Genomic DNA, 12,383 nt, shown 5'->3' with positions numbered 1-12,383 from the left:
AACTGGACATAGGCTTTGCCTCGGTTGTCAGCACTGGAGGTTTGGTGAAATTCATGTTTTCTGTGACCTGGAGTTGAAGCTGCACTTTTCTGTCATTTAACAATTAAAAAAAAAAAAAACTTGGTGCATCTGCCCACTTGTTAACTCATCCATTTCCACAATACATGGTGTTCAAGTATAACAACTGACTCAGGTTAGTGGAGGTATGTCCTGTGTTGGTAGTTTACTGGGTTTTGTTACAATACATATCGTTTAAGGACTCAAATTTAAGCAATATCTTTAATTGATGGTCAACTGTCTTGACAATTGATCATCGATTCATCATTACTATGAGAAATATGTTGGATGTTTTTCCACGATAAAACTGAATGATCAATATTTGATGCAAAATTAGTCTGTTTTCAGATTTCTTTAAAATTACAAATGTACTTTTTTAATTAGTTAAAAGAAATTTAATTAGATACTTTCCCTGACACCAGTATTTTGCATTTTATGTTGATATATTTACAAATCAAGTAGGCTAATTGTAAAGATACTGTTTGTTAATTTTGTCTCTGATTGTCGGTTTATACATATTTAAATGTTTAAATTCTTAAAGGTGATTATTTTGATTAATGATTAATCATTGACATCCTATTAAATATTTGAATGCTGAGCCTCCAGCTGATTTGTAATGCTATTTTGGTTTTTATTTATTTTTTAATTTAAAATCATAGTTCGTATTTTGACAATGAGCAGCAACGTATTAGTATTATTCCTGACTTGCAATATGTTTTCCAGTTGTAACAATTAAAAGCTGTGTGCAATCCAGCTCTTTGGCCTGGCATCATTGTGATGTGTAACCACTTGACAGTTTTATGGCTAACTACATCTCAGCTCATTATGTAATGGCCCTGGAGACCGGTCTCCAAGCAAAGCGATTAGTTCGCAAATGGGTGCTGCTGAATTGAAACAAAATGTTATCTTTCTTGTAATTGATCACATGACTGTTTCCCCATGCACACACTCACAGTATCTCTTCCATTTTCTACTGTGTCTGTATTATTCTCACACGCCGTAGAATATGGATGTGATCTGTTGCAGTGATATGTCACATCCAGACAGCGTGATTGTAAACTTGGAATTGCCTGTGCTTATCTCAGCCTCAAGATGGGTATGGTGTTATTAAATTGTTTTTCCAGAGTAATATCTGGGATTTACATAGTGTTATGGAGTTTTCAGCCCCCTCATTAAATCATGTCTGAAGGGTTCTTCCTCATCAGTCAACAAGGTAGAATCACCACACAATTGTGAAATACACATATGTAGGTGGGACTTTGTCCATCAGGTGTGTGAAATTCTTTGCTCACCTGAAGCTGTAGTTGCTGTTTTGGACTAGAATATTGACATTATAAAGGTAGATCACTTTGTCACTTGCGATGTGTAATTCTGTGGCTAACCACACAATCAATGAAACAGAGGAAAAAACAGTGCTGTTTTTTACCTCAATCCATGCTCATCATGCTCTTCTGGCTTGGTGTTTGTCAAGTGTCATAGATAAAAGTTGCCTCCCATGTTCTGGAGGCTTGGGCCTTATCCAACATTTTATTTCACATGGCAAAGATGATATGTAGCCTCATTCAATCCCTTGGCTCACCATTTTATCCCTCTTTAAACACAAAAATTTGCAAAACTGGGGAGCTGGTGTTCTTCGCAGAAACAAAGTCCTCCATGTTACTATGTTAAAGCACTGCGTGCATGCCGCTACATCACACCTATTTAGCTGTAGTAACCCCTGCCAGCCCGGTCTCCTTCCCACCTCGTTAAATATCAGTGCCCACTGCCTCCGATGCCATGACAGCTCAGCATGTATTTTATTTTCAAAATAAAATCCGGAAGATTGTTCGATATTAGATATTGTGAAAAATATTCTAAATGACTGCAAATATCATGATATTGGGTAATATCTTATATTTGCACAAGCCTAATGTGCTGTCAAATGTTGATATTTGATAACATTGCAAAGGCTACAACAGAAGGCCGAATGTCACATTTTCCCCCATGTGAGAGAAAATAACTAGTCAGTAGTCTGTTCTTGCAGTAGATGCTGGTTGCAGCCTACTATTTTTATTGTTCTTCTTTTCAATTGTAAAATTGAAAACCTATTTAGAATATGATTGATGAAGAAGCACAGGCCATGCCACTTCATGGTCTTTCCCTCATATAACAGGAAGTCGAGAAAATGCTCTAAATAGGTTACATCACTGATGTACTAGTCTGAAAACTACAGACAACGATCAACTACAGAACCTAATGACGACCCAACAGTGGTCAACAGTCTGCTTGGTGTGTCTGAGCACTTCATGTTTCCTGCCCCTAACCCTAACCCTGATGGGAAATGCCCAATTCCTAAACCTGATGATGTACTTTCCATGTTTACTTGGATATGTTTTGTCTAGTTTATCAGCACTGGGGATCTAAACCGTTCTTTGTTTCAGAAAGAGCAACACTGATTGGAAATTTCCTTTAGAAGTAGTTTAGAAGTCTTTTCTTTTGCTGCAGTGAGAATTATCAGTCCACATTTCAGTCAAGCCATTTCTCTAATGTTTAGCAAATAACCCAATGACTGAGCAGTCATGCTGCTGCTTTGCCAATTAGCTTCAAGATTTCATTTATTCTTTGAGTTTGAACACAATGGATAACGTTAGTCTGGAGAAAGAAAAATCACTTAAGGACACTGAATGCACTGTTCTCCCTACTGTGAAAGTCTGATCGTCTGCTGCTGCTGCCTCTCACATGTGCCCACCAAATGTCAAACTAACAATAATAATGTTGATCAAAGGAACCAGACACAAACAAAAAACTAAATATTTATTATCAAGTGATCTGATCTTGTTTATTATGATTTGCATTTGCTTGAAATTTGGTCAGATTTAGAAACACTGTGGACCTCTGTACTGCTAAAACTACCTCTCAGCAGCTGGAATAACACACGATAATACCTGATTACTGACAGTATTGATACTGTTGTGTGTAGTCCTGAACTAATTCACAATTATCAGCTTTTATACCATAGAATATTACAATTTCAGTGGAGTGAGTATCAGATATGCATTGATTTCTACTGTCAGGGTGCTCTGAATGACTCACAGTGAGCAGGAATCCTTTCTACAGAGTGGGACAATGAAACACGTTAATCATGTCAGCGTGTATGCAGCTACAGTAAACACTACGCTGTAAACACTTTCTTGTTGAGATACGTGGTTTTTAGTAGAAGCCAGTTTTTCAGTTGATTTGAAGGGGTGAGTGTAAGGTGGCAACTCGAGCTTATGTTCGATTTGAATTATTGATAAGTTACAGCACTTGAGAATTAAATATTGAAGATTGTTAGCAGTCAGCTTTGTTTTACATGTGTACTAGTCTGGTCATACTGTTGCTCATAAAACAGAAATAGTAACGACTGTCTTCTCCCAACTCCTGGTCTTGCTCCAGTCTCCCAGGAGAAGAATGTAGGTCTTTGAAGCTGAAGAATGGGGCTTTGGGTGAATGTCTGAGTGTTTAACGATGACACTGGCCTCCCAAGGGGGCTGACTCCCATGTTAGGGCTGACTGTGTATCAGCTGGTCTGGACCCCACGTGCATCTTAGCCCAACCCTCTGGTGCTACAATCCTCTTACTAACTGGCACGTTATCTGCTGCATGCTTGCCCACAGGTGGCAGCCACATTGTTTATGCTCATAGTGCACTGTCGACAAACTTTTTCAGTCTTGGCCATGTGAGTCCCTTTGACTCAACCAATCATCACATGTTATGAAAGAGGCTGTGCCTGGACAGTGTCCTGACTTATCATTCAAACATTTGCAGTAACATGAAAAGTGATTGCTGTGGATTCACAGACACACAAGAACTTCCTACTTTTAGTTTAGATTGTCACACATATGAGCACTTTATAATACTTTATTATGATTTGCAATGGCTAGATTGCTGCTGTTCGCAGTGTAATTGCAGTCTTGTCACCTGTATTTGGTCAAACCCGATCTGTTTGCTCACAATATCATCAGCCCTGATAATAATTTGTGTGGAAAAAAACAGTGGTTATCCTTCTCTCTGAAGTGTGTTTTTTCATGTTCAGGAGGCATTTCTTCTCCAGAAGCCATATGATGTAGATATGTTGGGTTTTAGTGTTTTCTTCATCTCCCATTGACTGTCACCACGGTCTGGCCCCAAAGCAAAATTCATGATGTAATGACTGTCTTTTTTGGGTTCCTTGAATATCAGCATATTGGGATATTGTTTTAAGACGATATCACACACAAACATCACCCATGTTCCAGCCTGTTGCGATGACAGAGCATAATTTCACTGATGTATCTTTATGTTAAAGTTGTACATCACTGATTAGCTGGCAATTAAAAATCTAATTTTATTGTCTCTAATGACGTGACATTCACTAATGACTGGAAAGACTCTAAGACAAAAGATAAATGCTTTATCCTCCAACTGCCTCAAGAAAACACATTTATTTTTAAATGTAGACTGTTGTTGTCCTGATTGTTTCATCTCTGCAGCTGCTGTTTGATGTAATTCACTGAACCTTCACCTCCTTCTCAGTATGTCGTAATGCTCGATATAAGGTCTTCTGTAGGTCTTGTAGTCTCTCAGTCAGTTGCTTTAATTGTTTAGCCACAGGGATAGCCAGCGGTTCATAGCCCTGACAAGAAATGGTTAGATCTAATTACCTGCTAAGATTTTTCTTCGTGGTGTCAGCTCGATAAGGGGAAGCCAGTGGGGGAGGCTGATTTCAAGCAATCTGGGCAATTACCACAGGCGATGAGCTGCAACTGAAAGAGCTGCACTCTGCTCCTTTATTTCACGCTATATTGTGATTGGTGTGTACGCTGCTTAATGTTTGTCTTTTTGTCATTATTTACTTAATGGACTGATATTGTTTTCGCCTAAGTGGAGAAAGCCTTTTAATTCTCAGGCCTAACCTCATGTGATGCTTTAAAGTTTCTATGCCAATTAGCAAGACAGGGTTGATGTAGCTATTCACAGCTGTGGCCCTGTATTGGAATAAAGAAAAGAGGGAATAATGTCTTATAGGGACATAAAAGGACCCATGAAATTACTCCTAACCAGTATTCTTTAATTTGTTTTATATTTATATATTATTTTAAATGACTGATTAAGGAAAAGACTACTAACAAATATGTTGTTTGTTGATAATCTGTTGATTATTTTCACAATTAATTGATTATTTGTTTGATCTACAGTATAGTTCAAGATTACATCCTCAAATGTCTTGTTTTGTCCACAAACCCAAGATATCATGTTTTACTCTCATAGAGGAGAAAGGAACTAGAATATATTCACATTTAAGTGGCTGCAACTACACAATTCTTACTTTTTTTTCCTTAAAAAAAAAAATACTCAAATGGATCAATAGATTATCAAAATAGTTGGTGATGCATTTAGAATTTGAGAGCTGTAAATCCTTTTCAGCAGAGGCTTGCTCTCTGCCTTATACTTTAAACAAACAACTCAAAACATGAAAACTAAGTGGTTTATTTTCATTTTTAGAATGGCATGATTAGAAAGAAAAGAACCAAGACTGTAGTGTGAAAAATCTAGCCGTATATATACCTTGGTTCAGTAAATACAAAGAGCTGCTGTCTTCCTTCTGATACAAAGGTGCATTTCAAATTGGCTCCCACTGCGTAACTGTGGTGATGACTGCTCTTCTTTCCAGCCATGTGCCTGAGGGCGTGACAACACAACTGCTGAGTTGTATTTTCATGCTCACGTTTCCCTGGTGTGCTTCATACATATTACTCATACGGCTTTGCCCTGCATATAAACTAATCAGCTTAATGCTGTCATCAAGACACGCATACAGCCGCATGTATCCTGCCACCAGCCTGTGGACGCACACATGTGACCATAATGTGAGTCCATGAGTGTGATTGAGCAATGGTGTTGACGTGCCGTTCAGCCTCACCCACCGCTGCTGCAGCAGAATTAGATTGGCAGTTGCAGGTGCGTGTGATCCATAGCCAATATCACTCTCTTTATTGCCAACTTTAAAGATCCCAGATGTTAATTAGAAGTACATTAAAACTCACAATGAACTTCTTGCATTGGTCTTTATTTCTATCAGACAGGTAGAGTTTTCTGTTGCCATCCAGTCATTTATTAAAAGGCGATAAGAAAATGTTTAAAGAGGACAGTACTGATGTTTCCGTTACATAATACATCACCAACAAGCTCTCTGTCATGGATTGTATTATATTGTATTGGATCCTAATCCTAATCGTCCTAATCTAAGGCACCTCAGAGCTAAATCTCATGAAGGCCTCAGTGAAAGATAAGAGCCCATTTGAGGGGCCGTACATTTTTGTATCATTCGAACAAGCAGTCAGGTAATCTCTGAAGTTTAGATACATTTGCATGTAAATTCTACTAATAATCATAATAATAGTCCAATCAGAATTAAAAAGCCTCATGTAAATACCTGAGTCAAAAGAGACTGATGCGATCTGAACACATTTTCAGTCAAATCAAGAAACCTTTGAATTCTAAACCTTTGATAATCTGTTGAATAGGGAAATTGTATCGTCTGATAACATGTAACCACTTAATCCAATTGTTTCTATTTGGCTGGAATAAATCAATTCTTTCTGCCCCTGTTCGACCCATGTGGGGGTAAGATCAGGTGATGTTGCTTCCAGGAAGGAACAAAGACAAAATCCAGTATGTGGCTGATACCATTTTGTTTTTTGTTGGACATCTTGATTTTAATGATTGTTGAACACCTTGATGGTCAAAATCCTTGTAAATATTGTTTCCATGACACCATATGGGTCCATCCTCAGAATTGTATTGTCAGATATACTGTGTAGCTAATGAATGAATGCACAAATTTAAGTTAGAAAAACTTCCTCTCTTTCTTCTTCTGTTATACTTCTGGTAGATTAGACTCTCCACAGCTGGCTGATTCACAATCAAAAAAGTGATAATCCAAAAAAATGCTCTATGCTCACTTTATAGGTTGCTTTATCTGGCATCCTTGTAAGCAGTTTTGTTGGAATCTCTAATCAGACTGATAAAATTGAAGAAATCTTGTCCATGTAACCACAGCTTTTATCTAAAAAAATATTTTTGCTTACTAAAATCAAAAATTTTACTGATATGACCAAATAATGGAGTGAAGACGCACAATCAGTTATCAGTTATTATGAAGTGCGTGCAACATTTTAGGGGTTCATTTGCTTTTTATTTTAGAAAATGTCTTAATGCACATTTGCCTCCGATAACTTGATCGTTTAATGTTGCTTATTGATTTCATGGCAGTCCTTTATCATTGTTGTACTCTGCCAGCAATATGGTTGGCAAAAGTCCACAGACTTCATATCACTGAGGGTGTGGTTGTAGCCAATGTTTTGAGTTGTAATGTGATGGTTTGGCAAATAGCTTAGATCAATATTATTGGTCTGGATCGATTATATGAATGTCATTAATGGGTATTTATACACTGTGTATTTGTCTGTTTGCTCTAGGTATTTTTAAAGCTACAGTACTTGCTCGTAAATGGAAAGTGCTGGTTCCTAAGATTTGCATTACATTAGCATTCAGTCAGTGTTTGATAGTTGGTGATGATTGGCTAGTTGTTTCCTCTCCTGTCCTTGAAATTGAACAATTAAATGTTGGGGTTGTGTCGGTGGCTTTTGCTTTAACCCTGTAAGACCCAGACATAGAAAAACATAAAAGAAAAATTTTTCAACCACTTAGATGGTGTTGTAGGAGGCCTTTGGAGATGAAAATGAAGTGTTTGCAAAAAAATTTTGTTTTTGTAAAGTTTTATGAGAACGTTGTAATATTACAACGCTGGGTCAATGGGGTAGCAGAATTTCCTGTCAGCTAGGTGTACTCATTGTCAGAACAGAAAGGTACAAATGTTTATACCTCAGTAAAAAAAAACACTCTGGGTACATTTGCATGGTTGATTGCTTGTTACGTAGCCCCAGAACAGTATATAACATGAATAATAATTTCAACAGTAGTCATATTTTTTATGAATAGCAAATTTATTTAAAAACAATAAAAAAATAAAAAACAGGAACATGTGCATGCATGTAGGGAATGCCAAATATTTACAGTATAGACATATGTACAAGGGGTATGAGGAGTAGTAGGTTGGGAGTAGCGTGTAAAATGCAAGGATGTCAACAGAGACTGGAATCTGTTGTGTGGCATCACATCAGCAACAGGTGCGTACCGTGTGCGTACATTCGCTTTCCAGCCATTTGTACCAGGCCCATCTTCAGATACATGCCCATCATTTGTTCTATTTCCTTTTTGTTGGTGTTTATGGATCTTCCATGTGTTTGAAGGCTGTACTCAATTGTGTTTATTGTGAGTGACTCAATCATGTCTTCAGACACAAATTGTCGGAAGTATTCCAGTGGTGTGTGGAGGGAATGCATATCTTTTGTGAGAGGTGGACCAGAAAAATCCGTATTAGGGCTGATGAAAACTTTTTTCTGCCAGCGATATCTGTCACGGGGCATGGCATGTTTGGCTGGTTGGGGCTCAATGTCCTCATCGGCTGGGCAGTCAGTGGGTGGATGGTTTTCTTTGTCCACTTCTTCATGGGTTTCGTCATCTGACTCTTCATCAGTTTCATCAAAGTCTATGTCCACATCACTCTCTCCATTCTGGACAGCATCGATGACATCCTGCACACTGTAGAAGGGCTTTCTCCTTGCTGAAGACATTCTGAAATGAAAAAAAATAAATGGAAATAACATTAGTACATGGGTGGTGGGGCAAAGTAACCTATTTACACATTTCACTTGTCACACAATACTGTCTGGCAAACCTATTGTGCTCTGATTATCAGGTGAGAATGTTCAAGAATGTGAAACCATCATCCCAAAAGGAATGCATGTTGCATTTCTTCTAGGATGATAATGTCTGCAATGGGAATGCATTACCGAACGTTCTCACCTGTTCTACAACAATGCAACAGGCACCCCTCAGCATCCCCCCACTATCCCCCCAGACTGCTTAGACTATGAATTGACCCAACATAATAGGCACATGTATACAAACAGAATGAGAAACTGAACTATTGAAGGTGATTACCATTATAAGCATTATAAGCAGTAGAAAGTGATATGCTATTGCAATATATTTTGGTAATACAGCTTCTTGTACAGTGGGTTCCGAATAGCACTGGTTTGGAAATTAAAGTAAAAATAAATATAAAGCCTACATAATATATAATCTGGAAAGTGTAATAAATGTGTGTAATTTTAAAATATATTGTGAAAAATAGAAGGTCCCTGTCAAAATGTCTATTTAGACTACACTTAGCCAGGTATGTTGTAAACCTACAACATGGCCATTTTGACTACCTCAATGGCCCAGTGTTGTAAAATTACAACATATATACAACATGCTCTAATTTACATTTGATGAATGTATTTCACAATAATTACATATGTACATGTTCTAGCAAGTGTAATGATTACAAAAAAAAATATTAAAGGCATTATACTTACTTAAATCTGATAAATCCAGTCCAAGGAAACAAAGTGTTGTTGCTCAGCCAAAGTTTTGCAGATTGTGAAAGTTCTGGACCTGTGGGCCGGGCTTATATACAAATGTCCTATCCAGAACCATTGTGAGACTGAACAATAGGACCCAGTGACTATGCTAATGTGAAAAACAACAACAACAAAAAAACATTTCTACCCTTTTTTAGAAAAAATAAAAATGTTGTAATTTTGCAACGCTGGGCCTTAGAGGGTTAAGATAGCACAACCATGCTCCACTGGTCGTTTGCAGTATAACAGAACTTCCTGTCTTTTCCCTCTTCATTTCTAATTGTTCCTCAAGGCTTTTTTGTGAAGTATCAAATCCCACATCACCCTGGCATCCCCAGTGTGTTTTTACTGGGGCAGGTGTCATGTGCTAATGCTCTGTCTCATGGGAGACCCTCCTCAGACACAGGCTGTGATTTTGGCCAGGTGCTGTTCAGGTGTGCACTTGGTTTCTTCTGTAGTGTGGGTCACAGGTGCTGCCAATGCTGCCTCCTCTCCCCACTCTGTCATTCACACCCACCCACACACAGTATTCTGCAAGCTTTCACAGTCAGATCTGAATACAGCATTGAGTCATGCAAAAAATTGTTTTGCACATCCACTTGTTTGTGTTCCTGCAGAATGTTTATATCCGCTGTATATTAGACAAGAACAGAGAGCAGAGAAGGGAAGACGAGAGGACGTGGTGCAGTACAGTTTAGTGGATGTAGCCGGTCATTATGCAGAGCTGCAGGGTGTGCTTATCTATTACCGCGGTCAGTGGAGCATGAAGAGCTGAAGATGAGCTGAAAGGGGAGCAAATCCCTTTTCTCCATCCCCATGCCGCCCACATCTCCCCTCACACCCCAGCCCTCCCCGCCCTCGTGTTTTTCTCAGCCCATCTCGGCCCTGCCCAGCCCTGGCCGTGCCTTCTTGGGCCCTGGCCCCCAGCATGCGACTGGCGAGGCTGTCCAGCTGCAGAGGATCAGCTGTAGTCTCCGTGGGCCTGGAGGGCTGTCTCTCTAAAGAGAAAGGGAAAGCTGGGGCATTGCCAAGGTGTGATGACATAACAAGTCTCTAGGAAAGCAGCTGCAGGGGTTAGAGCACGCTTAGTGTGTTTACAATCAGCGGAAAGGTACCTTTGTGTAGCTTGTTTCACACCTCTTACATGAGAGAATTCCTGTGATGTGGGTTGACTGGCAGGTCCAGGAACGGGCTGCTTTGATGGTTGTTTGGGTGGTTGTAATTGTGTTCATGTGCAGATATTAGCTCAACTAAAAGCTTTAAAAACTTAAAAACTTTATTTTCTGCTGAAAATACACATTTTTGAGAAGTGGTTAAAGGAAGTTCAGATAAATCCAAATTCTCTCTCTAAGACCCATTGTGCTTGTTGGCCTTCTTGAATATCCCCCATCTCTCGCTCTCTTTTTCCACCCTCTTCCTTTCTTTCTCCCCTCCCCCTTTCTCTCATTTCTCTCGCCTCATGCTGCCTGCAGCTGATGCCAAGAGGAATGTTAGAGATTATTTAATACAAGCGCAAAGCTAAAAGGGAAATGATTCATTCAGAAGAATTACTGTTAGTGGAACAATTAAAGTCTGCTGACTTCAGCCCTTGCCACTGCCAATGCGGACAGCATTGAATATCTTATCACTGTGTGGTTTTGATATACTGTATGGCAAAAAAAATGCCAGTGGCCATTGAGTCTTGAATCTTCCTTGCAGAAATCTTTGCTTACTATGTGGAACTGTAACAAAAAACATGTGACTTAGTTCAAAACTGGATGGCTAGACATTTTTTTCGCCAGGTCTATATATATAGTTAACATATTGTTGAAGATTGATGCATCATACATCTATACCCTAGCCGATACTGTACATTGGGAATTCAAAGATTAATCGTTATTGGCCTTGCTTTAAAACTTGGAGAGAAATAACCTAAAGGATAGAGAGCTGAAGTCACGCCCCATGGGAACTTATTTGAGAAAATAATTGCACAGTAGTCAACGAGTAGAGACAAATAATTATTCAGATCCTGTTTAAGTTGTTCCAAGAATTACACATATGATATTTGCTGGTTAAAAGATCATTATACAAGTTAAGAAAAGTCACAGTTTGTCATACAGATAAAATACGATTAACTTTTGTGTTAACCTGCTCAGTGAACTACATCCTGTTGCTCAACACCCACATGGCCATCACCACGGCACAGAAAAAGTATTTGATGAGGTGTAAATCAAATAAATCTGGCCATATTAACAAGTGTAGTTATGTGAAAGGAGACTGAGTCAATTCTGTGAGCTAGCTAATATACAAGACCAGCTCTTCTGGATTTCTTATATGGGTTTTGGCATTTAAGCATTTTTCACAGACTTTCTCAAGTTGAAAAATTGTCTTTTAAAGGATAGATATAGGAAATAATGCCTCTGCTTGACATGTACTGAGGGGTATCCAAGTTCTCATTCATGGAGATTATAAGAAGGATGAGTTCAAGTTCTACACTTGAACACATGCAGAGGTGGTCTCTTGCATGTGTCACAAAGGGGATCAACCTCAGGACTAATTTTGGTAAGATCCACCCACTAGCATCAAGGTTTAAACTCATGTTGGGCACAGATGGGTGACAGATTCATTCTTACCTTCCTTCCTTTTCTTTTTCTTGAAACCAAGTAACTTCACTCCTATAACACAGAGACGGCATGACATCAATTGACCCCTGATTCCAAAGATCTCTGTTTCAATCTCAGGTTTCCTTCACCTAAAGCAAATGATTAGAAAATACATCACAGGTTGCATCCTTGTTGAGATGAGCCTCAGAAAGCC

The 12,383-nt window shown here is 38.8% G+C and overlaps 1 protein-coding gene across 10 annotated transcripts in view; it reads left to right on the top strand.

Annotated features, from left to right (window-relative positions):
* Positions 1-12,383, top strand: part of tcf12 (transcription factor 12) — an 80,998-nt gene that overhangs the window by 18,126 nt on the left and 50,489 nt on the right. The window lies entirely within an intron of this gene.

This window comes from Acanthopagrus latus, chromosome 4 (genome assembly GCF_904848185.1).
Source record: "Acanthopagrus latus isolate v.2019 chromosome 4, fAcaLat1.1, whole genome shotgun sequence".
NCBI classification, from domain to species: domain Eukaryota; kingdom Metazoa; phylum Chordata; class Actinopteri; order Spariformes; family Sparidae; genus Acanthopagrus; species Acanthopagrus latus.
This window is presented reverse-complemented; position numbering and strand designations above follow the sequence as displayed.